Consider the following 27,943-nt stretch of genomic DNA (forward strand, 5'->3'; position numbering starts at 1 on the left):
AGCAAAAAATTGAGGATGCTGGAAATCCAAAACAAAAATAAAAATACCTGGAAAAACTCAGCAGGTCTGGCAGCATCTGCAGAGAGGAACACAGTTAATATTTCAAGTCCGAATGACCCTTCAACAGAACAGATAAGACTGAAGCATTTGCTACAATCTTCAGCCAGAAGTACCGAGTGGATGAGCCATCTCAGCCTCCTCCGGAGGTCCCCAGCATCACAGATGCCAGTCTCCAGCCAATTCAATTCACTCCACATGATATCAAGAAACAGCTGAGGGCACTGGATGCTGCAAAGACTATAGGTCCTGACAATATTCTGACAATAGTATTTAAGACTTGTGCTCCAGAACTTACCAAGCTGCTACAACACTAGCATCTACCCAGCTATGTGGAAAATTGGCCAGGTATATCACGTACACAAAAAGGACAAATCCAACCCAGCCAATTACTTCACCATCAGTCTACTTGCGATCATCAGGAAAGTAATGGAGGGCTTATCAACAGTGCTATCAAGCAGCACCTGCTCAGCAATAACCTTAGCACACGGAGAGCGGACTTACATGAGAAGAGCAGTGGTGGCGGGAGATAAAAACCAATGATAGGAAGCCCTTTCAACTTGTTTCGACCTGACTGAGCCGAAGTGTGACATCAAAGGAAAACAGGAAGGTCACTGGTGGATATCTCTTCCGTGTCTCTTTTGATTGGCCAAGTGGTTTAAATCGGAGATGTTATTACAGCTGAACAGTACAGTTAAGAAATTCACTTTTTAAAAATTTAACATCCAAATTAATTATTAAATAGGAGAGATGGTTGGCAGGCGATATGTTGCAGCTGTAGTATGAGGGGTCTGGTGGACACCGATGCGATCCACGGTGACCACATTTGCAGCAAGTGTTGCTGCTCAAGGAACTTCAGCTCAGAGTTGATGAGCTGGAGTCTGAGCTGCGGACACTGCAACACATCAGGGAGGGGGAGAGTTACCTAGACACTGTGTTTCAGGAGACAGTCACAACCCTTAGACTAATTACATCAAATTTGGACCATGGTCAGGGACAGGAGGGTGTGACTGCGAGTGAGGCAGGTATGGGGATCCAGAATTTAGCTTTGGAGGAGCCTCTGCCAGTTCCCTTGTCCAATAGGTATGAGGTTCTTGCTCCTGGTGTGGACGAGGGCACAGACTACAGGGAGGATGAATGAACTGACCACAGCACCGTGGTACAGAGTACCATTCGTGTGGGGGGAGAAAATAGAAATGTAGTAGTAATAGGGGATAGCATAGTTAGGGGAATAGATACTGTTCCCCACAGCAAAGACAGAGAGTCCTGAAGGCTGTGTTGCCTACCTGGTGCCAAGGTTAAGGACATCTCTTCTGGGCCGGAGAGGAACTTGGAGTGGGAGGGGAAGGATCCAGGGGTCATAATCCATGTAGGTACTAATGACATAGATAGGACTAGGAAAGAGGTTCTGCTGAGGGACTACGAACAGCTCAAGGCTAAATTAAAAAGCAGAACCCAAAGGTAATAATCTCCAGATTACTACCTGAGCCACATGCAAATTGGCATAGGGTAAGTAAGATTAGAGAGGTAAATGCGTGGCTCAAAGATTAGTGTGGGAGAAATGGGTTCTAATTCATGGGGCACTGGCACCATGGGGAAGGAGAGAGCGGTTCCGTTCAGACAGGCTTCATTTGAACCATGCTGGGACCAGTGTCCTAGCAAATTGTATAACAAGGGTTGTAGATAAGACTTAAAATGAATTAGTGGGGTGGAGGGTTCAATTGAAGAGAAGTTTAAAAAATCAAAAAGAAACCAGAGAGCAGAGGTGCATGGTAGTGAAGAGGCAAACAATAATCAAAGTGTGGCAGGAAGGGGCAGAAAAGATAAGCAGAAGAGTGCAGCAGAAATTAGAATCAAAATGGATAATAATGGTAAAAAGTCAAACCCTAAGGCTGTTTATCTGAATGCTCGCAGCATTTCTAACAAGGTAGGTGAGTTGGTGGCACAAATAGAAATAAATGAACGTGACTTGATAGCTATTTCAGAGACCTGGAACTGAATATTCAAGGGTATTCAACGTTCTGGAAAAATCGGCAAAAAGGAAAAGGAGGTGGGTAGCTTTGTTAATAAAGGAAGGTAACAGTGCAGTGGTGAGTAGTGATATAGGTGTATAGGTGCAGTAGATCATGATGCGGAATCAGTTTGGGTGGAAATAAGGAATAGGAAGAGGAAGAAGTCACAGGTGAACTCATCACGACTTGTCTATAGGCCCTCATAGAGTTGCCTCCCTGTAGGACAAAGTATAAATCTGGAAATAATGGAGGCATATAAGAAGTGCGCTACAACTGTCATGGGTGATTTTAATCTGCATATTGACTGGACAAATCGGATTGGCAGGGTTAACACAGAAGATGAATTTGTAGAGTGCATCAGGGATTGTTTCTTAAAGCAACACATTGCAGAACCTACCTGGGAACAGGCTATTTTAGATCTAGTAACATGTAATGAAGTGGGATTAATAAGAGAGATCGTAGTTAAGGATCCAGTGATCACAACATGGTAGAGCAACTCGGGCCCCAAATCAGTGTCCTCAACTTAAATAAGGACAATTAAAGAGGCATGAAGAAAGAGTTGTCTAAAGCGAGATGGAAAGGTAGACTAAGGAGAAGGTCAGTGGATGAGCAGTGGCAGACATTTAAGCAGATATTTCATAATGCTCAACAAAAATTTATCCCAGTCGAAAAGAAGGACTCGATGAGGAGGACGAACCATCCATGGTCAAGGAGAGTATCCAATCAAAAACTAAGACATACAAAGCGGTGAAAACTAGTGGTAGGCCAGAGGATTGGGAATTTTTTAAGAACCAGCAGCGGATGACTAAAACACTAATAAAGAGGCAGAAAATTGATTATGAAAGTAAATTGGCAAGAAATAAAAACAAACAGCAAGAGCTTCTACAGGTATATAAAAAGAAAGAGAGTGGCTAAAGTAAGCGTGGGACCCTTGGAGGAGACGACTAGCGAATTGATAACAGGGAAATGGCAGATAATTTAAACCAATTTTTTGCATCAGCCTTCACGGTGCAGGACACCATAAACATCCCAAAGATATCAGAGAAGCAACTAGCTAATGGGAGGAAAGATCTTGTAACAGTCTCTAACATAAGGGACAAAGTATTTGACAAACTAATGGGACTAAAAGCAGACAAGTCACCAGGACCTGATGGCCTGCATCCAAGTGGCTGCAGAGATAGTGGAGGCATTGGTCGAAATATCCCAGAACTCACTGCATTCCGGGAGGGTCCCAGCGGATTGGAAAACCACTAATGTGAAGCCCCTGTTCAAGAAGGGAGGGAGACAAACAGCAGGGAACTATAGACCAGTCAGCCTAACATTTGTTGCTGGGAAAATGCTAGACTCCAATATTAAAGAATAAATAACAGGACATTTAGAAAAGCTTAACACAATCAAAGAGTTTACATAGTTTTATGAAAGGGAAATCATGTTTGACAAATTTGCTAGAGTTCTTTGAGGATATAATAAGCAGAGTTGATAAAGGAGAACTGGTAGATGTAGTGTATTTGGATTTCCAGAATCAGTTTGGATAAGTGTCACATAAAAGGTTATTGCACAACATGAGAGCTCAGGGCTTTGGGGATAATATATTAGCATGGATTGAGGATTGGTTAACACAGAAGAGAGAGAGTAGGGATTAATGGGTCTTTTTCATGTTGGAAAGATGTGACTAATGGAGGATTAGCCCTAGGGCCTCAATTATTTACCATCTATATTAATGACTTGGAGGAGGAGGCAGAGAGTAATGTATCCAAATTTGCCTACGATACAAAAATAGGTGGGAGGGCATGTTGTGATGAGGACATAAGGAATCTGCAAGAGGATATAGATAGGTTGATTGAGTGGACAAAAACTTGGCAGGTGGAGTTTAATGTAGGAAAGTGTGAGGTCATGCACTTTGGTAGGAAGAATCAAAAGGCAGACTATTATTTAAATGGCGAGAGACTCCAAAAAAGTGCAGCATGGAGGGATTTGCGTGTTCTTGTGATGAAACACAAAAAGTTAATATGCAGGTACAGCAAGTAATTTAAGAAAGCAAATGGAATTTTGGCCTGTATTGCTAGGAGGTTGGGGTTTAAAAATAGGGAAGTCTTGTTACAACTGTATAGGGTGTTGGTGAGGCCGCACCTGGAGTACTGTGTACAGTTTTGGTCCCTGTAATTAAGAAAGGATATACTGGCATTGGAGGTAGTTCAAAAGAGATTCACTAGGCTGATTCCTGGGATGAAGAGGTTTACTTATCAAGAATGGCTAAACAGGTTAGGCCTTTATTCATTAGTGCTTAGAAGAATAAGGGGTGATCTGATTGAAACAGACAAGAATCTGAGGAGGTTTGACAGGGTAGATGTTGAGAAGATGTTTCCATTAGTAGGGGAAATCTCAAAATAGGGGACATAGTTACAAATAAGGGAACATTAATTTAAAACTGAGATGCAAAGGAATTTCATCTCTCAGAGAGTAATGAATGTCTAGAATTCTTTACCCCAGAGAAGTGTGGAGGCTAGATCAGTAAAAGAATTTAAAGAAGACGTAGATAGATTTTTAAAATATTGGGGAGTTGAGGGCTATGAGGAGCTGTCACGAAAGAGGAGTTAAGGCCTGGGGAAGATCAGCCATGATCTTATTGAATGACGGGGCAGGCTTGAGAGGCCAAATGCTTGCTCCTATTTCTTATGTTCTTATAACCTGCTCACTGATACCCAGTTTGGGTTCCACCAGGACCACTCAGCTCCTGACCTGATTCCAGCCATTGTTCAAACATGGACAAAAGAGTTGAACTCCCGAGGTAAGGTGAGAGTGACTGCCCTTGACATCAAGGCAGCATTTGACCAAGTGTGGCATCAAGGAACCCTAGCAAAACTGGAGTCAATGAGAATCAGGGGAAAACTCTCTACTGGTTAGAGTCATACCTAGCACAAAGGAAGATGGTTGAGGTTGTTGAGATGAGATCAGTCATCTCAGCTCCGGGACATCACTGCAGGAGTTCCTCAGGATAGTGTCCTAGGCCCAACCATCTTCAGCTGCTTCATCAATGACCTTCCTCCCATCATAAGGTCAGCAGTGGGGATGTTCGCTGATGATTGCGCAATGTTCAGCACCATTTGTGACTCAGATACTGAAGCAGTCCATGGTCAAATGTAGGAAGACCTGGACAATATCCAGGCCTGGGCTGACAAGTGGCAAGCAACATTTGTGTCATACAAGTGTTAGGCAATAACCATCTCCAACAAGAGAGAACCCAACCATCAACCCTTGAGGTTAAATGGCATTACCAACACTGAATCCCCAACTTTAAATATCCTGGGGGTTACCATTGACCAGAAACTGAACTGGACGAGCCATATAAATACTGTGGCTACAAGAGCAGGTCAGAGGCTAGGAATCCCGCGATGAGTAAATCTCCTCATGACTCCCCAAAGCCTGTCCATCATTTACAAGACACAAGTCAGTTGTGTGATGGAATACTCTCCACTTGGATGAGTGCAGCTCCAACAACATTCAAGAAGCTTGACACCATTCAGGACAATGCAGCCAGCTTGATTGCCACCACATTCACATTCACTCCCTCCACCACCGACGCACAGTAGCAGCAGTGTGTACCCTCTATAAGATGCACTGCAGGAATTCACCAAGGCTCCTTGCAAACCCACGACCATTACCATCTAGAAGGACAAGGACAGCAGATAGATGGGAACACCACCACCTGGAAGTTCCCCTCCAAGTCACTCACAGTCCTGACTTGGAATTATATTGCCATTCCTTCAATGTCGCTGTGTCAAAATCCAGGAACTGCTTTCCTAACAGCACTGTGGGTGTACCTACACCACATGGACTGCAGCAGTTCAAGAAGGCAGCTCATCACCACCTTCTCAAGGGTAATTAGGAACGGGCAATAAATGCTGATCCAGCCAGCGATGCCCACGTCCCATGAATGAATAACAAAAAGTTGTAAGGCCCAGCTGAACAATGCATGCTCCAGAAAGAAGAAAAACTCAAGCCTCAAAGGGCACAACACCAGATTTCACACGACTTAAATAATTTTATGCATCTATTTAGTTTTTTTTTTGCAAATTAAGTTTTATATGTGTACACACTAGATATTGTATCTTTCCCTACATAGTTAAAGGAATCAACATGGCAGCTGTAAGAAACTGGAAAACAAATCTTAGCAATTTGAACATTTTGTATTGCTGCAGTTGCTGGTTCCAAATTTGTAGCTTAGAAAAAAAGTGAGTAATTTGATTGTTATTTTTGGCTTGCTGCTCAGTGCTCTGCAATTGCTTCTATGGTGGGGGGGGAAAAAGCATGAGTAACTTAGGGAATGTGTCCATTATGAACCAATCAAGGCGGACATGGTGGCATAGTGGTAATGTCACTGGACTGGTAATCCAAAAGCCCAGGTTAATACTCTGGGGACGGGTTCAAATGTGAATGTTACAGACAGGGAGAGATGTGGGATAATTCTCCCCCTTCCCTCACCTCTTGACTGACTGTAATAAGATGTATTTTGAGAAGGAATGTTTTTATCCCTTTTTGCATGCTGTGGTTACTTCAAAGAACAGACAGAAAACAGGCTTTCTTGTAAGTTTAAATCAAAAGAAAGGACAAACATATATTTTAATAATACCTTAAATTTAAATGCAACAGACTCCCAAAATACGCAGACACACATATACACAAGAAAAGTTAATTTTTAGAGATGTAACATGCATTTAGATTACTAACAGTAACAAGAAACAGGTCACTTGTTTACAGTCCTTAACATGGTGGTTGTAAACGGCACAGCCCTAAAGTATTCTCTCCTGGTTCCTTGAAGACAAATGGAGGTTGGAAGTTTCTGGTTTTTTTTCAGAGGAATTGTGGCCAAGCTCCTGTAGTGAAGAAATATAATCTTGCAAGTAAAACGAATTAGCCCTTTTCAGTGCCTGAGATGACTTCTTTTCAAGGTAGGGTTCTTTCCTTCCACTGGGTGTGATGTCTCCCTCTGAAACTGACTTGCTGGGCTCCCTTGTGGATTGATAAGGTATTGGCTCCCCCTCTGCCCAATTTCAGTCATGTGATGGCAGTTTCGATGTATTCCATTGTCCGCATAATGGGTTTGAGCCAATGTATTTGACACACGATGGGGAAAGGTTTGATATCCCAACAAACATTAAAGCTATGATCATCTCCCTGAATTACTTCATTTGAAATCCTATCTTCATGGGGTCAACAGGTCCAGCAGCATTTGTCATTTTGAAGTTCTTCCAGTGAAATGGTAAGGAGTCAATTAGCACCTGGGAAAGCTAATTGCATTTTAAGTAAATTCCCAGACATTTGGTCTCCGTCTGTCCAGTAACCACAACAGAATTCACCTGAATTTCCGTGTCCATTTTGTGAAGTGTTACAAGGATGTGGTTTTCTTTAAAAGAAAAAGATACGATTTTTAATGCCCTTTTTCCTGGCTGGATTTGAATAAACTGTAATCCCATTCAGACAATGGAAATACTGAGACATCAAAAATGTTCTACAACATAATGACTACAGTAGACATGGTAATCGAATTTCTCTGGAATATACAGCCTGCAAGGTTTTTTAAGAATTGTTTCTTTTTACCAAGTCAAAGCAGAAATTGGAAGGATATGTTTAAAGGCTGCGAGAGCCGTGTCTCTCGCTCTCTCTTGGAAGTATTGTGCATAGGTATTGCAGAGTAACCATCCTATGAAGTCTATTACAAACCAAGATCTTTTGCATAAAACGTGGAATTCTGCTACATACAGCTAGACCCAGGAAAACAACTGAACAAAACGGCCATAATGTGGAATTACTACATGAAGACCAGCCAAAGGACAATTATTGTATATTTCTTTGATTGTTTATTTTCTTCAACTGTAAAAAAAATCCTTAAGTCGCTTTGTATTCTACCATCTGTACTAGTGCGGGGGGGGGGGGCAGGGAATGTGTTTTTCCTTATTCATTTACGGGATGTGGGCATCGCTGACTAGGCCAGCATTTGATGGCCATCGCTGTTTGCCCATCAACTGAGTGTCTCGCTCAGCTATTTCAGAGGGGCCATATTGCTGTGGATTAGGAGTCACGTGTAGGCCAGACCCCAAAGGACAGTAGAGAAACAGATAGGATTTTACAACAATAGACAATGGTTTTGTGGTTATCATTAGACGTCCAATTCCAGATTTTTTTATTGAATTCAAAATTCCACAATCTGCCATGGTGGGGTTCGAACCTGCGACCATAGAGCATTTCGCTGGGTCTCTGCATTACTAGTCCAATGACAATATCACTATACTACCGTCTCCCCCTTCAGAAGGTGGTGGTGAGCTGCTTTATTGAACCGCTACAGTCTCTGTGGTGTAGGCACACCCACAATGCTCTTAGGGAAGGAGTTCCAGGATTTTGACCCAGTGACAATGTAGGAACAGCGATATATTTCCAAATCAGGATGGTGGATGGCTTGGAAGGAAACTTCAGATTGTGGTGTTCCCATGCATCTGCTGCTGCTCTTGTCCTTCTACATAGTAGAAGGTGCTGCCTAAGAAGACTTGGTGAGTTCTTGCAGCGCAATTTGTAGATGGTACACACTGCTGCCACTGTGCGTCGGTGGTGGAGGGAGTGAATGTTTGTGCTATTGGTGCCAATCAAGTGGGCTGCTGTGTCTTGGATGGTATCAAGCTTGTTGAATGTTGTTGGAGCTGCACTCATCCAGGCAAGTGGAGAGTATTCCATGACACTCCTGACTTGTGCCTTGTAGATAGTGGACATGCTTTGGGGAGTCAGGAGGTGAGTTACTCGCCACAGGGTTCCTAGCCTCTGACCTACTCTTGTAGTCACAGTATTTATATAGCTAGTCCAGTTCAGCTTCTGGTCAATGGTAATTCCCCAGGGTGTTGATAGTGCAGGGTTCAGTGATGTTAATGGTCTTGAATGTCAAGGAACGATGGTTAGATTCTCTCTGTTTGGAGATGTTCATTGGCTGGCACTTGTGTGGTGCGAATGTTATTTGCCGCTTGTCAACCCAAGCCTGGATATTGTGCGGATATTGCTGCATTTGGACACGGATTGCTTCAGTATCTGAGGAGTTGCGAATGGTGCCGAACATTGTGCAATCCATCAGGAAAAATCCCCTATCCCCATTTCTGACCTTATAATGGAACGTCATTGATGAAGTAGCTGAAGATGATTGGGTCGAGGATACTATACTGAGGAACTAGTGTAATGATGTCCTAGAACTGAGATGATTATCCTCCAACAACCACAACCCTCTTCCTTGGCGCTAGGTATGACTCCAACCAGCAGAGAGTTTTCCCCCTGATTCCCACTGACTCCAGTTTTGCTAGGGCTCCTTGATGCCACACTCAGTCAAATGCTGCCTTGATGTCAAGGGCAGCCACTCTCAACTCACCTCGGTAGTCCAGCTCTTTTGTCCATGTTTGAAGCAAAGTTATCATGAGGTCAGAAGCTGAGTGACCCTGGTGGAACCCAAACTAAGCATCAATGAGCAGGTTATTGCTAAACAAGTGCCACTTGATAGCACTGTTGATGGTCCCTTCCATCATTTTACTGATAAGCAAGAGTAGATTGATGGGGCAGTCATTGGCCGGATTGGATTTTTACTGCTTTTTGTGTACAGGGCATACCTGAGCAACTTTCCACATTGCCGGGTAGATGCCAGTATTGTAGCTATACTGGAACAGCTTGGCTAGGGACACACAAGCTCTGGAGCAGGAGTCTTCAGTACTATTGCCAAATATTGTCAGGGCCCATAGCCTTTGCAGAATCCAGTTCCTTCACAGTTTCTTGATATCATGTGGACTGAACTGAATTGGCTGAAGACTGGCATCTGTGATTCTGGGGACCTCCGGAGGAGGCCAAGAAGGATCACCCACTTGGCATTTCTGGCTAAAGATTGTTGCGAATGCTTCAGCCTTATTTTTTGTGCTGGGCTCCTCCATCATTGAGGATGGGCATATTTGTGGAGCCACCTCCTCCAGCGAGTTGTTGAATTGTGCACTACTATTCACAACTGGATGTGGCAGGACTGCAGGGCTTAGATCTGATCCGTTGGTTGTGGAATCGCTTACCTCTGTCTATCACATGCTGCTTAAGCTTTTTAGCATGCAAGTAGTCCTGTGTTGTAGCTTTAACAGGTTTACACCTCATTTTTAGGTATGCCTGGTGCTGCTCCTGGCATGACCTCCTGCACTCTTAATTGAACCAGGGTTGATCCCCTGGCTTGGTGGTAATGGTAGGTTGGGGGATATGCTGGGCCATGAGGTTACAGGTTGCGGTTGAGTACAATTCTGCTGCTGCTGATGGCCCACATCATCTCATGGATGCCCAGTCTTGAGTTCAAAATCTGTTCAAAATCTATCCCATTTAGGACAGTAGTAGTGCCACTCAGCACAATGGAGGGTTTCCTCAATGTGAAGGCGGGACTTTATCTCCACAAGGACTGTGTGGTGGTCACTCCTACTGATACATTCATGGACAGATGCATCTGCGGCAGGCAGGTTGGTGAGGATGAGGTCAAGTATGTTTTTCCTTCTTGTTGGTTCCCTCATGACCTGCTGCAGACCCAGTCTAGCAGCATTGTCCTTTAGGACTCAGCCAGCTCAATCTGTGGTGGTCCTACCAAGCCACTCTTGGTGATGGACATTGAAGTCCCCAACCCAGAGTACATTCTGCACCCTTGCCACCCTCAGTGTTTCCTCCAAATGGTGTTCAAAATGGAGGAGTACTGATTCATCAGCTGAAAGGGGGGGGGCGGTATCTGATAATCAGTGGGAGGTTTCCTTGCCCATATTTGACCTGATGCCATGCGACTTCATGGGGTCCAGAGTCAGTGTTGAGGGCAACTCCTTCTCGACTATATACCACTGTGCTGCCACCCTGGTGGGTCTATATCCAAGGTTGGTGATGGTAGTATCTGGGACATGCTCTGTAAGGTGTGACTAGGCATTCAGTGAGTATGACTATGTCAGGCTATTGCTTGACTAGTCTGTGAGGCAGCTCTCCCAATTTTGGCACTAGCCCCCAGACATTAGTAAGGAGGGCTTTGCAGGGTTGACAGGGCTGTGTTTGCTGTCGTCATTTCCAATGCCTAGGACGAAGCTGGATGGCCCATCTGGTTTCAATCTTTTTTACTGTAGAGGTTTGATACAGCCAAGTGGCTTGCTAGGCCATTTCAGAGGGCATTTAAGAGTCAATCACATTACTGCAGATCAGGAGTCACACGTAGGCCAGACCAGGTGAGGACAGCAAATTTCCTTCCCTAAAGGGCATCAGTGAACCGCATGTGTTTTTACGACAATCAACAATGGTTTCATGGTCATCATTAGACTTTTAATTTCAGATTTTGATCGAATTCAAATTCCACCATCTGCCATGGTGGGATTCAAACCTGGGTCCCCAGAGCATTACCCTGGGTCTCTGAATTACCAGTCCAGTGACAATACCACAATGCCACTGCTACCCCCAGTAATGTGTGAATGAGTGTTACAATTTACCTAGTTCTTTTGTCAATAAGTCAATCAACTTACTATTTTGTTCTTTGATTTAAACTCAGAAAACCTGTCTGATTAATTCTTTATAATCTGAAAATGTACATAGTGGGACTCCTGCAGCATTAGCAAAGCACATCCTAATAAAATTCACAACAAAACCCTGTTACAGTCAGACCTAGAATGGTAAATTAGGCAAGTCAATTTTAACCCCTACACACGTGGTCATAACAGAGGTATAGTTTATTTTTTTAAAAAACAGACAGCAACATGAAATATTAAGTGTCCATTTTCCAAAAGATTTACGGGCATGACGTAACTATCACAATATCTAGTGGCATTTCCTACAAATAGCGCAGGACACAAGTCAGGAAGCAATTTCAAGGGAAGAATGCTACTCAAAGCCAAGGCTGGGCACAGAGTAGCTCAGTTAACAGGGACTGGAATGGGAATGGAACGTGACATAAGATCTACGTTGAAGCAGGTCAGTATTGTTTAATTTGGCTATTGGAACTGGCAATCAATATCCAAAGCCTAAGCTGGGTAGAGAAGGTTCCTGGTGCTAAAATCATTAACAAAGGCACTTTCTAAGCCCAAGCCTATGAGCTGCATTTGTGGAATGTGGTAGTTCCACAAAATTTACATGACTTTTAGTGTTGTCCAGCCTTTTCTGTGACCAGACATGGGATGCGGGAAAAAAGGAAAAAGGCAAGATTTATGTACAGTAATTCCTGGTATTACTGTAAATAATAGGTTTTCTGTCAATGGAGAAAAACATTTCTAATGAGTTGATACAATTCCCCTACGGCAATAGCGTTGTTTGTTCGATTTGGAAGCTTCCTTAATTTTGGGGCTTTTAGCTCAACAGTGCATGGAGAAAAACACTGGCACATTCTCCTAGTGTAGTCTAATACCAAAGAAACCCTGTGTTGAGTAATAACTCTGGGAAGGATAGAACTTAAATCCCAAGTGCCTAAAGGAAACATTATTCAAGAGCGTTTAAACATGTTTCATTATTTTTCTTACACACTTGTCAGAATTCTTTGGTGGGAATTTCCTTTGAGGCTCTCATGATCAGCCGGTGTAACTTCAGTGTAAAACCCTTGTCTATGTGTCTACCTGGAATTTCTGCCAAACTTATGATGGCAAAAGAAAATTCCTAGTCCTTATCTTTAGTACTGTCCTCAGGTTACAGACAAGGCTAAATGGCAACCAATAGCATTTAAACATTTTCACTGACTTCCCTCCCTACTACAGTAAAACATCTATTATCTGGCATGCTCCAGGAATGGGAGGTGCCGCTATCAAATATGCTGGTTTACTAAGATGTAAGGTGAGTTCCGTGTTTTCATCCAATCAGAAATCTCCAGGGTGATCATGTGGTGAGGCGGGTGTTGAGGTCTCACGAGTGGTGCAGGTGCGTGCAAATCTAGTGAGTGCCACCAAAGCAACATGGTGCTGCAGAACTGTCGGAGGATGAGACCAGAGTAAGCACAGGCAGCCGATAGCAACTACCAGTGATTTTGACAATTATTAGTGGTCGTGTGAGAGTGGAACTGACGGAGAACAAGTGTTAGCATCAAGTGTTATTTCTGAGGGATGAGAGACATCTCCAGTCAAAAAACAGACCAGACAGACCAAACCCCAGAATTCCAGTTGGTAGAGTGCCAGATAACAGAAATTTTACTGACCATTCACTACCAAAACAAATGTTTTGAACCTATTTATTCTTTATTTAATTATAAGTTCCCCACCCGTTCAGTTGTGATGCTACAGTTATACGAAAAAATTGCAGTCAAAAAGTCTGATTATTTGCATAAGACAAAGTATGCTTTTCCAGTGCAAGTATGACATTTGATATGTAACATATATTTGCTGGTTTCAAGGCTTTTCTTTCTACCAGAAGGTTTTGTTTACAGGTTATCAGATAATATTTAAGGAAAGCAGCATGGTTTGTAATCCACAATGTACTATTCTGCTGCCTTGCCCCTTTAAGATCATAAGAACAATTTGCTGTAAAGTTCTGGCTCCTCCCCAAGGACAGAAACTCCAGCTGGAATGAATCAGCTTTCTCCTTCTTTCTATCTCTTGGAGTCATCTTCCATTATGTTTCGTCTTCCTAAAATTTTTTCAGGCCAAGCTTTCTCTGCACCTTTGTTTAACATCTGCAATCATGCACTTAATATCTCTGTTGCTGTGGAATAGGAAGGCTGGAGGAATCAGAGGAAGCTTCAGAAAAAAAGTTAAATGGGTCTGTATGGGGAAGGGGCAACACAGCACGGTCTGGATGTTTGGGGTGGGAGACACAGTAGATTATTAAAGCATAAGGTCAAAAGAAGAATTGATCATGTCGAGGAGGTGATAGGTGTACAGAAGTCTGATCTTTGGGTTCCAGCTGATAAGGCACAATAATTGCTCTTGTAAAGATGAATTCCAAACTTCAGGTTCAGGCCAAATGAAAAAAATTCTCCCTCACTCTAAACATGATAATGATTCCCACCATCGCACATCTTTCCCAGTTGCAGACAGAAGAGATGCTGTAGATTCAGATTTATTTAGTTCATCTTTTACTGAGCATAAATAACATGACATTTTTAAAATTATGAACATTTTTATTATTGAAGCCAAAAACCTTGCATTTGGTCACAGCTGATAGTTTGGCTAGAATTCAAGAATTCAAATGTGAATATCAGAAGACATATCCCAGATGCTTCCAGAAGAATATTTTCAAGAATTCTGCCTGAAATCAGCATACGTCTCATTTTGTTGTCTGAGACTACAAATTAGACTAGATTACCAACTTCATTAAAGTTTATTCATGTTCATTTTAGAAATATGAAACTTTTCTAAAGAAAACGTTTCTTTGATATTGTCTTTCTTTCCCTGTTGTTAGGGAACCATATTTTCAAAAACTATTGATGTTTTAAAAAATTGAAAAGACATTGAAATATCAGGACACTTTCTTAGGGACTGACCTGGAGTTTTTTTTTTTAGAAAGTTTATAAGTTCACCTTGGGCTGTAAGCAGCCTGCCTTTTCCAAGAAACCACACGAGTTCAGCTAAATGCCCAGCAAGGCACTTGAGGAGATATAAGCTATTTGCTTATTTGAACTTTGAATTGGAGGGAAAAAAAATGACTGCAATGAGTTTTATGTTCCGAACTTGTTTTTTGGCTCTGTAGTTTTTGAGGTATAAGCCCGAGAAGGAAGACTGCCTTAACTCACTCTCACCCTGCTTTGCCTGAAATTGTGTGTGTGGTTATCCAACGCCAAGAGAATCCTCATCTCAGTGTAACTTATCTGCATTTAGAAACCTGAAAAGTTGAGATGAATTAGAGAGATCCTAAGGATTGATCCAGCTCTATTCTCCTCCATGCTGAAACTCCTTTGGAAAGAACGTCCAGACAACTACTGTGACCAACGATCAGTCTTTGCAGGTGAGAACACCTGATCGACAGTGTCAAAACCCTTTGAACTTTATCCTTTTCCATAAAGTTTTTCAAATTGGCCAACCTCTGCGGAGACCCTTTTTGTTTTGTGTGTGTCGGGATTTATAAAGAGGTAGATTGTTACACTTCCAGGTTACAAATTTTGTGTTAACTAGTTTTTGCAACTTCTTTTTTTAAAAAAAGTTGCGCTACATAATAAATCAATCATTGAGTTTATTGAAAGAAGCCTGGTTAAAGTCTCTTTTTTATTCTAGTTCTAACAATAGCAAAAGTAAACATTTGGCCGTTTTGATGAGTGAATTAAACATTTATACTTATGGTGCGACCTATGGAGTAGCAGGGCTAGAGAAACTGTGCACTCTTCCGTCCTGGTAGTAACTCTGTATCAAGGCTTCCTAGTAACTTCTCGACTAGGAAGGGGCGGTTTCCAGTTTTTACCAACATCTACATGTCTTATTAACATTAAATATTTTTGAGAGGGTTTAAAAGTCTAAGTAAGATGTTTTATCTAGTAAATTTATAAACATATAACCTTCATAAAAACAACAAAGTTTTGTATAATGTGATGACTTTCTGTGCTTTTACCCTGTATTTCATGTGGTGTACTGTGGCAAAACAATGCTACCGTAAACTAAGATTTTTTTTCTCTTTTGCTTGTGCTAATTATAACCTTTCCTCTATGGTACTGCAGTTTCCGAGAGCACACTTATACTTCACCCAAGCGGCTGTTCTCCATTTGTGAGTGAGACAGTGAGAATTAGCAGACCATTTGAATAGAGAGGCATTAGGTAAATCTCATCATGTTCTCATCAAGCATCCACTCCTGCACTTTTTAGGAAAAGTCACTGGATAGCGATTAACATAAGGGAGACAGACATTCATTTTTGTAGCATTTATCACATCACTTAAAAACATTTCAAAGCAGCTTATAGAATGAAATTATCTAAAATATAATTATGTTAGTAGAGGAAAACCCTGGCTGATTTTTGACCCACCTGGTTGAAAGGTATCAAGATCAACTGTAAATCCCCAAGTGAGATCATGTAACTTTCTGGTTTGAATGACTTAGTACCCGACCCAGTGCAAATTACCCACAAATCTATAGATGTAACTATAACAAAGCATGCTATTTTCGATAAGTTAAACAGTACATGGTTTGAGATGCAATTTTCTCTCCCTACATAGGACATCACAAATACATAACCTTTTGTTAACATAATTACATGATCAATTTTAGAGAACTATTTGTACCACATGAAGCAAAATGGAAGCTTGCTCAATAATCTTAGTTCTCATCGAGCCACCAGATGTCACTTTATGCAATTTTGAATGAATATACACCACAGAATAGGACCTGGCCATTGAATCTGCAAGTAGAAAACACAACTCCATTCCCCCCAATCTTTTCCTGCTTTCTTAAAACATGATTCATTGGTTGAGTACAGTTTCATGGCCCCAGTATGCCAATAGTTAAACCAGGTGGCCATTATTTTGGCAATCTGTGGCCCAAACACTCAAGGGCCCACCTCACTGAGAGCCAAGCATGGAGAGGAGCTCATCAAGGACAGGAAGGCAATCAGTGCTCATTGAAGAAAACATTTTGAAGACCTCCTCAACTGAGATTTTGTCTTCAACTCATTCATTCTCAATTCCATTCCTCAATACCCGCTCCGGCCCAGTCTCGGTGCTATCCCAGTCTAGAACAAAGTTGAAGAAGCCATTTGATAGCTGAGAAACAAAGCCCCAGAACCAGATGGAATCCCTGCTGAAATTCTGAAACATGGCAGAGATATGGTCTTGGCAAGGCTGCAGAACCCCATTTCCCTCATCTGGGAAGAAAAGTACATGTCAGAGGATCTCAGGGATGCTGTGCTTGTGACTATTTTCAAGAAGGGAGAAAGTCCGATTGCTGTAACTACAGAGGAGACTCCCTGCTGTCAATCACAGTGAAGATCATTGCAAGGATCATCCTCAACCACCTTCTCCCAGTAGCTGAGGAACTCTTTCCAGAGTCACAGTGCAGTTTTCATCCATTGAGAAGCAACACATATGATCTTCACTGCACAGCAAATTCAAGAGACGAGCAAGGAACAGCACCAACTATTATACATGGCCTTTTATGACCACACAAAACCTTTGACTGTGTCAGCCATAAAGGCTTATGGAGTATCCTCCTCAAATTTGGCTGCCCTCAAATTTGTCACCATTCGCTGCGATGACACGAAAGCTGTGATCCTCACCAATGGAACCACCACAATCCCTATCTCAGTGAAAACTAGGGTCGAACAAGGCTGTGTCACTGCACCAAGGTCTTCTCCATTTTTCCCTCTGTAATTCTGCACCTCACCTCCTGCAAATTACCCACAGGTGTGGAGATAATCTACAGAACAGACAGGAAACTGTTCCACCTACGCCACCTTCACTCTGAAACCAAAATGATTCAAACCTCAGTCATTGAACTTCCGTATGCAGATGATACTTGTGTGTGTGCTCACTTAGAAATTGAGCTCCAGGTCACTGTTAACTCCTTTTCCAAAGCTTTTGAGAAAATGGGCCTTTCACTAAACATCTGGAAAACAAGGGTCCTCTTCCAAGCAGCTCCCACGGAAAAATGCCTGCTCCCGTCGATTAAGATCAACATCAAGATCTTGGAAAATGTGAACCATTTTCCATCTTAGGAGCCTCCTCTCAATGAAGACAGAGCAAATGATGAAATTCATCACTGCCTCCAATGTGCCAACTCAGCCTTCGGCTGACTGAGGAAGAGAGCATTTGAACATCTGGATCTCAAACCTGAGACTAAGATCATGGCTTACCGGGCAGCAGTGATTCTGCACTCCTATATGCTTCGGTGACTTGGATAACCTACGGTCGGCACCACAAAGCACTGGAGAAGTACTATCAATGGTGCCAGCACAGCAGCCTCCAAATCCAGACTCAAGAAAGACAGCCAACAGCAGCATCCTCTCCTAAGCCAATTTAACCAGCATCAAGGCACTAATCACCCAAAACCAGCTCTGTTGGGCAGGACATGTCAATCGTATGCCTGGCACCAGAATCCCGAAGCAAATCCTCTACTCAGAATTTGGCTGCAGCAGCAGACTCCCAGGAAGACAGCGGAAACACTTCAGGGATACTTTGAGGACATGCCTAAAGATGTAAAACATACCCGCTGATTCATGGGAGACCCTGGCTTGTGACTGACTAAAACATAGAAGGTTCATTCGGGACGGCACCGACACAGATTTTGTAAGGAATGTGCAGAGGCAAAATTAAGGCATTGGAGGGAGCAGACAAACTTCCAAGCCACCCACCTACCCAAACCTTCAAGCACCACCTGTTCCACATGTAGCAGATTCTGCAGATAACCTATTGAACTTATCAGCCATTTCAGAACCCATCAAACTATAGTGGAAGCAAGTCATCTCCAATCGCAATGGACTGCCTAAGCAGGAGGACGACAATTTCACGGCCTCAGTATGCCATTAGTTAATCCAGGTGGCCATTATTTTGTTTTGAGCTTTGATAGTTACTGATGCTAGCTGTAGTCTTCCTCGTCATAATTCCAATTGTTACCAGCAAATTCAATAATGCTCAGGATTTAAAACTAGAAAATCCCTAAACTGCACAGCTTAACCATTCATTGGATAAATAGCAAAAAACTACAAATCAGTCCATCTGTTAAGTTCACTGCTATCTTCATATTTCTGTGTCCAGACATATTTGACGTAATGTTTCATCATAAAGCATCTCCATCGCCATCTCCCACTACTCACTGAAAACAGAAAAGAGTGGTGCCGGGACCACAGCTTGGCAATAGAACATTGCACTTTCACACCTGAGTCTTGAAGTGCAGTAAAGAAGAAAAAAACCTTGCATTCAATGTCCCCTCCAAGCTGCATGACAACCCGAAAGTTCCTGCACAGGCCGAGCACAAGTTGGTCTTTTTTAGTTACCACACTGGTGTGGTCGCACAAAAATGTAAAGGTCTTACACACTTAAAAGAGTAAATTGTGCACAGTAAAGAAAAATTAGAGGTTCCTTAATGCCATAGTGCCTTTCATGACCTTAGGATGTCGCAAAGTGCTTTTACAGGCAATGAATCTTACTGAAATATATCAGATCCTTAAGGGGACTTGACAGGGTGAATGCTGAAAATATGTTTCCCCTTATGCGAGAGGCTAGAGCTAGGGGGCACTGTTTAAATATAAGGGGTCTCCCATTTATGATGGAAATAAGAAGAATTTTTTTCTGAGAGGGCTATTAGTCTATGGAATTCTCTTCTCCAGAGATCAGTGGAGGCACGGTCATTGAATATTTTTAAGGCTGAGTTAGCTCAATTCTTGATTAAAAGGGGAGTCAAAGGATATCGGGGGTGGATAGGACGGTGAAGTTGAGGCCACAATCAGATCAGTCATGATCTTTTCAAATGGTTGAGCAGGCTCGAGGAGCCGAATGGCTACTCCTGTTCCTAGTTCATATGTTCAATACATGTTTGTATGAAGTACTTCTAAAGTGAGTCACTGTCATAATGTAGCAAAAGTAGCAGGCAATTTGTGCACAGCAAGTTCCTACAAATAACGTGATAATGACCAAATTATCTATTTATTAGATATGAAAGAGGCCTTGGTTTAACATCTCAATTGAAAAACGCAGGCAAGTGCAACAGTAACACTTTCACAGAGCTGAACTGGACTGTCAGTCTAGATTTCTGAGTTCACGTCTCTGCAGTGGGACCTGAATCCACAATATTCTGACTCAGAGGTGAGTGCGCTTCCAAGTGAGCCACAGCCGATACAAAGATGGGCTTCATCAAAAAATCAGCCACTGTGTGATTACTTGGTAAAATAAAAACTAAAAAGAGAGTGGTGTATTTGTGAAATGTATGCAAGTTCAATTCATTATCTTGAGTAGACTGCTTTCGCCAGAATATTTATGATAACCATGCACAGACATTTGTTTCTTATATAAATGTCTGCATTTCCATAAGACCTTTATTAGTAAGGAGTCTTGGCAGGCTAGCAACAAACTGGTAAAATTTGACAACAAATTCACTATGTGCAAGTGAAAGAATTGGCACTTATTTCAGGGCAAGATAAATTGGTTACATTTTCTTGGTTTCCATTGCAATCTAGGACAACCAAGTCTGCACTATGTATCTGCATGTTGTGGAATATCAGTTCAGAGTTTAAGCTGGATTCAGAATTGCAGGTATTGTGGGGCATTAGGGAAAGGGAAGATTTATGTGGACACTTTGATCCAGGTAGAATTCACATCCTTTAGATTAGGAAGTGGTACAGATCTGGTTAGTGGTCAGGGATTCTTGCTGTGAGTCATGAAAGTAAGGGGATTCCAGGTGCAGTGTTGGAGAAGCGTCTACATTTGGCCTTATCAACAGGTAAGATGTTCTTTCTGCCTGGATGGACAAGGGCAAAATCTGCAGGATAGTTGAGCAAAATGACCAAGGCACCATGGTACACCATGGTGCTGAAAAGGAATATGATAGTGGTAGGGGTCAGTGCAGTCATGGGAATAGATACTGTTCCCTGCAGCTGTGAATAGGAGTTCCAAAGACTGTGCTGCTTGCCAAATGCTAGGATTCAGAACAGCTCAGAGTTAGAGTGTCATTAATTTGGCCCATCACGTCCATGTCAGCTCTGAAAGCTACCCAATCAGTCCCATTACCTTGCTCTATCCACTTAGTCCTTTCTCTCAGTTTTCTTTTGAAATCATTGAACTCCTCCACTTCCAACACCCTCATAAGCAGAGTGTTTCAGGTCATTACTACTAGCTGCATTAAAAAAAGAGTACTCCCTCATTTTCCCCTATATCTCTTGTCCAAAACCTTAAAGCTGTGTTCCCTAGTCTTTGTGCCAACAGCTGATGGGAGCAACTTTTCTTTGCTTCCTTTCTCTAAACCAGTCATCATCTTGTGCACCTCTATCAGATCACCTCCAGCGCTTCCAGAAAAACAACCCCAGCTTCTCCAAACTAACCTTGTAGCTAAATTACTCACTGGGTCCCACCCACCTTACAGTCCACTTACTATTTACATGCCAGTAAAATATTTTTGGGTTACTTTTTAACTACCATTCCAATCTAATATTCACTCTTTGCCAGGCTCCTTGGGCCTGAAGAAGTGTTTGGAGGGAAGAGGGAGGATCCAATTGTTATGGACCAAGTAGGTGACCAAATATCACCTTAGCCTCTAATGCCCTTTTACATTCGTTAAGCTTTCCATTCCTTTCTCATCAACTCTGCTTATTTTTCACCCAAATCACTACTATACTCTACAACCTTCACAGTTCTCTTACCACTTTAGAATTTAATCTTTCCCGAATCCTCCCACTCCCACCAACCTTCCATTAGTTTAAAACCCTGTATACTGCCTTCGTTATTTGATTCACCAGGGCACTGGTGTCAGCCTGATGTAAGAGGTGCCCAGTCTCAAAAGAACAGCTCCCTCTTTCCCTAGTATCAGTGCTCTAGGAATCAAAAACCCTGCCTCTCACACCACTCTTTCAGTCACAAATTAATCTTCTAATCTGTTTGTCCCTATGCCAATTTGTACATGGCTCAGGTAACAATCCAAAAATCATTAACTGCAAGGTTCTACGTTTTAATTTTGATCCTAGCTCCTCAAACTCTCAGTATGCCATTAGCTCCTACATACAAATCAGGAAATTAAAGCTGCATGTAACAAGGGTAATACAATAATCAGAGGGAACTTAACCCTTCATTTAGACTGGGCACACCAAATTTGCAATAATAACGTGGAGGAGGAATTTATGGATTGTATACAAGTTATTTCCTCGACATATTGATCTAAAAAAATTACCTGGGGGCAGACTATTTTAGATCTAGGCCTGTGCAATGAGAAAGTTAATTAATAACTTTGAAGTAAATGAGTCTCTAGGGAAGAGTGATCATAATATGATGAACATATATAGAATTTCAGGGTGATTTAGTTAAGTCAGAAACTCGGGTCTTAAATCCAAACAAATCAAATTACATAGGTACAAGGCGTGAGTTAGCTAAAAGTAGAATGGAAATCAACAGTAAAAGATATGACAGTAGAACTAAGCCATACATTGCCTTAAGGGATAAAAGCCCCATGAGAAAAGTGATCAACTCAGACTGACAAGGGATGTTAAAGAGTGTATTATATTAAAGAAAGAAGCTAATAATGCTCCAAAAATAGTAGGCCTGAGTGTTGGGAGGATTTTAGAATTCAGCAAAAGATGACCAAGAAATTGATAAAGGAACAAAAAAAAAGAGAATGTAAGAGTAAACTAGCGAGAGACACAAAAACACATCCCATAAAACTTGGGAGTTCAGTATACAGTTCTGATTGCCATTTTATTAAAAAGGATATAGAAGCACTGGATAGAGTATAAAACAGATTTACTATAATACTAACATCTGTAAGCTTATATCCATCAGGAAAGAATGAACAGACTGGATTACTTTTTTCTTGAAAAAATACAGAGATCGTTAAAATTATTAAAAGTTCTTATAGTGTAGACAGAGTGAGTTTCTACTTGTAGTGAAGTGAAAAACTGGAAGTCATCAATATTAGTCACCAAGAAATCAAGTTAGTACTTCAGAAGAAACTTTACCCAGAGAGTGACGAGAATATGGCACTCACTACCAAAGGCAGTAGTTAGGGTGAATAGAATAGATACATTGAAAACAGATGCTAGACAAGTGTGAGGGTGAAGGGAATAAAAGATTATGCTGATAGCTAGTTGAAGATTTGGAGGAAGATTGAGTGCAGTATAATCGTAAGCTTATACCGATTGGGTTGAATGACCTATTTCTATGAAAAAAGTTCTACAGATATGTTATAAGGAAGAGGTTAGCGAAACAAATGTGGGCCCCCTTAGAGGCAGAGGAAGGAGAAATTATAATGGGAATAAGGAAATGGCAGAGGCATTAAACAAACACTTTGTAGAAGACAAAGAACATTCCAGGAATGGTGGGGAACCAAGGGCCGAGTCAGAATAAGGAACTTAAAGAATCAGAATTAGTAAAGAAATAATACTGGAGAAATTAATGGGTCAAGAAGTCGACAAATCCCCTAAGTCAAATGATCCGTATTCTAGGGTTTTAGTTGGAGTTAGTGGATGCAATGGTTGTGGCCTGCCGTAATTCCCCCAAGGAGAGCGAGACACTATAGGCCAGTTAGGCTGCCATCAATCAGAAAAGTGCTAGAATCTATCATTAAGGATATGGTAACAGGGCATTTAGAAAATCATAATATGATTAGGCAAAGTCAACATGTATATATGAAAGGGAAATTGTGTTTGACAAATCTATTTCTCTCTCAAATTTGCAACTAGCAGGATAGAGAAGGGGGAAACCAGTAGATGTCATGTAATTTGGATTTTCAAAAAGCATTTGATAAAGATGCCACACAAGATGTTATTACTCAAAACTGGGGCTCAAGAGATCGAGGGTAATATATTAGCACAGACTGAGGATTGGTGTCTCCCATTCAGTTAAGTAAGAATAAGTGAAGAGGGCATTGAGTGAGGGGTCAGCCATTTAGAACTGTGGAGATTCTGAATCTTTGGAATTCTCTACCTCAGAGAGCTGTGGATGCTCAGTTGTTAAGTATGTTCAAGACAGGTCGATAGATTTTTGGATACTAAGGGAATTAAGAGATGGGAGGATAGTGCAAGGAGGTGGGGTTGACATAGATCAGTCACAACCTTATTGAACGGCAGAGAAGGCTTGAAGGTCCGAAAGACCTATTCCTGCTCCTGTTTCTTACGCTCATGTGAAACTTCAACTGTTGAAAGCAACTAATTTTAATATTAGTCTACAAGGCATTTGAATTTGAAAATTAATGCCAGATCTATTTATCCCCACAGAAACCCAGTGATATTTCTAGAACTTAAAGAATTAATTAGTAAGGAAATAATACTGGAGAAATGAACAAAATAGATCCTGAAACTTCAATTTGGGAGTTGTTTTTCCCTCCAATACTAAAGTACAACTCAGTAGGCTTCTTCAAATGAGCAAAAGCTTCCCAAGTTTAACAAGTATATTTTGCAATAAAATTGACACAATAGCATAAAGTGCATCAGAACAAATGTACCATCATTCTCCCTCTGTTGAACATGTTTTTCTGCATCGTACTGCTCAATTGAGTTAGCAGAAGTTCAAAGTAATTACAAAAATCACTTCGAGCTGCTAGTCCAATACACACTTGAACAGTACAAAATCACGGGCCCAATAAATGCATTTACACACTAAGAAATGCATAGTGCACTTGCCTCATCCTTGAAATACATTTCTCATACAGGTTAACTTTTAAAAAGACAATCATGTGCAAAAAGCACACATCTAGTATTTATTATGTTGTGCATCTGTCAACTGCTAAGCTTACAGCCTGAATTGAATCAAAATAAATCATCTGCCTGCTTAACAGGCACATTTAGCAATAATGCAACATTTTTAAAAAATCATGAAAGAAACACTTGTGTATCATCCATCATTACTTTAGACAACTGTAAAGCTTTTGACAAAATCTGGCACCACACACTTCTAAACTAGGTTACAAGTTCCATTAAAGAGACATTTATGGTTCTCTATTTTGCTCTCAATCACCATCTGTGTAGTTGATTACTCATTCTGACTCCTTTTCCATTAAAGCAAGTGCTCCCCAGGGCTCTGGTCTCTCTCCCATTTGGTTCCATCTTCAAATCAATGACTTCCACTCATCATCCAGCTCGATCCATGGTTTTTATAATACCATTCTACATTCATCAACTTTCCAGGGAGTGCATTACCAGTCCTCTTGTAGTCCAACAGATAAGTCATTGTTATGATTTTTATGGAAAAACAAAAATAATCTTTCGATTCTTCAGCAGTACTGTTTCCTCAATTGCTGGCAAGTATAATCTACTACTACTGTATCTTCACCTTGATGCCTCCACCCATTGCCATGTTCTTCTGTGGACATTGGATTTCACTTTCTTCTGACCTCAAATAGCAGTCCCACATCACTTTACACTGCAGAAACATACTTCCTCTTTTATTTCAAAGTTTATTTTTCCCTCAATACTACTTAACTACCTACAAAGTCCAAATATAAAGACTTCAATACTGTTCTCATATGGAGAGTTCCTTCCGTCACCTTTCCAACATTTCCGCACAGGACAAAAAGATGCCTTTTCTCTGTCACACGTACTTTTCTTTATTTTGTGTTATAGTATCAGCAGAGTGTTGCTTCAACCTTTTCTTCTTTGTTTCCTGCTGAGCTCCAAATACTGTTCTACAAACTTCCTTATGTAGAACTACCTTCTGTTCTTCGTCATTCTTTTAAAGGATTGGCATCAACACCTATTTTTGACATACCCTTTACCTGGATACCGTCTTTGCCCTACACCTGAGCTTCTCAATAACAAAAAATAAAGACAACTTTTGGGTTTTAAAACTATGCAATATTTAAAACCACAAAAGCAGCATTTATACTTTCTAAATCATACAAAATATCCATCATTGGACTCTTACAATTAATTACTTCACGACCCCAAACCAATGATAACATTAGCAGCATTTCCTTTGCTTTGAGGTGCAGAATTTCATATCGGACATTGATAATGACATGACAGTGAATTTTGGTTAAGCCTGTTGTTTCAATTGTACCAATTAACACCCCTAATGTATGACAGCCTGGTTCAGTGCACAATGCAGCAATACTGATGACAGGGATTCTAACAGCCTGCTTCCGAGCGAACGAAGTACTGGCCGGATTCTCTATAGCTCAAACCGTTCAACTCGTACAGATGTGTCTGTAATATAACAGCACAACGAATCAAAAACCCTGTGCTTATCGCAACCGACTGCTTGTGCATCAATGCAAATCTCCAATTCCACAGAATGGGAGTGGGCTAGACTCTGTCTGAGGAAACCTCCTCCAGCTGGAAGGAAGCCTCAGGAATCGGAGCCCCAGCGGCCGGGGAGCGTCGCCATATTAACAAATAAGGTTTGTGAACACACCCACCCCAGGAGCCGCTCGCCGCTCACACACACCCGTGACCAGAGCTAATTGTGAAAATAAACGCCGCTCCGATCGACATGACAAGGAGCCCAAGCCGCCTCGATTAACGTTTAACGTTGTTTACAAACTTACCACAAGGGCTGATTCTTGCTGACGGCCAATCGGGCGAAACCTCGCGAGAGTTCAGCCCAGGAACCCTCACCTCCTGCGTCACCGGATCACGTGACACAAACCGGGATCTGGCCGGAAGGAAGTTCCCGATGAGGCTGCTCAAAATTAGAGGCAGATAAATAGGGAGCTGAGAGACCATGGAAAACGATGATGAGGCATTAGTGCACAGGAACTACAGTAGGTCAGTGAGCACTAGGTTAATGGTAACTAGTGCCAGATAGAAAACAGCAGCAGAGCTTTGGATGGATGATTGGTTGGTTGGTTGGTGGGGGGGGGGAGATGGGGAGGATAGAAAGCATTAGAATAGTCGCCTTTCGAAGTGACAAAGGCATGGATGAGGGTTTCAGCAGCAGATGGGCTGAGGCAGGAGTCCGGACGGATGTGATACAGAGATGGAAGTAGGCAGCTTTCCAGTGATGGCGAGGATTTTTATGGCTGGATGCTTAGCTCACACAGGTATCTAGTTGTGGATGGAGAGTTATACGGACTCCAAACGTTAACTCTGTCTTCCTCTCCACAGATGCTGTCAGACCTGCTGAGTTTTTCCAGCTATTTTTGTTTTTGTTTCAGATTTCCAGCATCTGCAGTATTTTGCTTTGATCCCTAGATGTGAAGTCTGGTTCAGTCATCTGAAACAACAAGAGTGGAATTAGTGTCTAGGGAATGCAATTTGTGATAGGGCTTTAGCTATCCCAGAAGGAAATTCTGGCTCCTGCAAGATTGGATGACTGAAAAAGCTGTTTGCCAACACGAAGTGAAGAGCTGGAGCTCAGTGCCATCAGCAGACATGCAGAACCTGATTGTTTTTCAGATAATGGTGCCAAGAAACAATGTAGGCAAGAAATAGGAAGGGTTAAAGGGTAGAACCATGGGGAACTTCAGTGGTAGTGGTCCAGGGCAGGAAAAGTATCTATTTCTTGTGCAGCAGGCACTAAACAAATTGTGATCCCACAATTAATGGATCAGATCAAAGTTCTGAAGTCCTGCATCGAGTTGTGAATGGTGGTGGATCATTAAACAGCTAAACAGAGGAGGAAACTCCACAAATATCTGCATCCTCAAAGAATGGGGAGCCCAGCAAGTCAATCCAAAAGACAAGGCTGGATTATCTGTGACCATCTTCAGATAGAAATGCTGAGTGAACGATCCAACTGGTTGCCTTCTGAGGTCCCCAACATAAAAGATGCCAGTCTTCAACCAAGCCAATTCAATTCACTCCACATGATAAAAAAAATGGCTGAAGGTACTGGATGCAGCAAAGACATGGCCCCTGACAACAACCCAGCAGTAGTACTGAGGTGCTCCAGAACTACCCACATCCTTAGCGAAGCTGTTCCAGTTCCGCTACCTATGTGGAAAATTGCCCAGGTACGTTCTGACCACAAAGCTGGAAGAATCCATCTGGCCAATTACTGCTCCATCAGGCCACACTTGATCATCAAAGTGATAGAAGGTATCATTTACAGTGTTATCAAGTGGCACGTAAAACAGCAATAACCTGCTCACCGATGTTCAGTTTGGGTTCCACCTCTTTATAGCCTTGCTCCAAATAAATAAGAGCTGAATTTAGGAAGTCTGGTGAAAGTGACATCCAGGCAGCATTTCACTGAGTATGATGTCAAGGAACCTTAGCAAAATTTAAGTCAACAGGAATTGGGGGGAAGAATCTCTGGTTGGAGTCATACCTAGTACAAAGGAAGATGATTGTGGTTGTTAGAGGCCAATCATCTCAGCCCCAGAACAT

The 27,943-nt window shown here is 41.8% G+C and overlaps 1 protein-coding gene and 1 long non-coding RNA gene across 5 annotated transcripts in view; one reads left to right on the forward strand and one right to left on the reverse strand.

The window, feature by feature from the left end:
• atf2 (activating transcription factor 2) overlaps nucleotides 1-26,255 on the reverse strand; it is a 196,332-nt gene extending 170,077 nt beyond the window's left edge. For 2 of the 4 annotated variants that reach the window (XM_041201502.1, XM_041201503.1), the window contains exon 1: nucleotides 26,161-26,238. The gene's annotated coding sequence lies outside the window, so the exon portion shown is untranslated. Of the gene's footprint in view, nucleotides 1-26,160 lie in introns of all 4 variants that reach the window. The other 2 variants (XM_041201497.1, XM_041201501.1) reach the window with 2 other exon arrangements.
• On the forward strand, nucleotides 12,016-19,702 carry LOC121285214. The gene is made up of 3 exons (XR_005944613.1): nucleotides 12,016-12,053; nucleotides 14,879-15,005; nucleotides 19,630-19,702. It is a non-coding gene; the product is annotated as an uncharacterized LOC121285214 (long non-coding RNA).
• Nucleotides 26,256-27,943: the final 1,688 nt, after the last annotated feature.

Source organism: Carcharodon carcharias, chromosome 12 (assembly GCF_017639515.1).
Source record: "Carcharodon carcharias isolate sCarCar2 chromosome 12, sCarCar2.pri, whole genome shotgun sequence".
Taxonomy (NCBI): Eukaryota; Metazoa; Chordata; class Chondrichthyes; order Lamniformes; family Lamnidae; genus Carcharodon; species Carcharodon carcharias.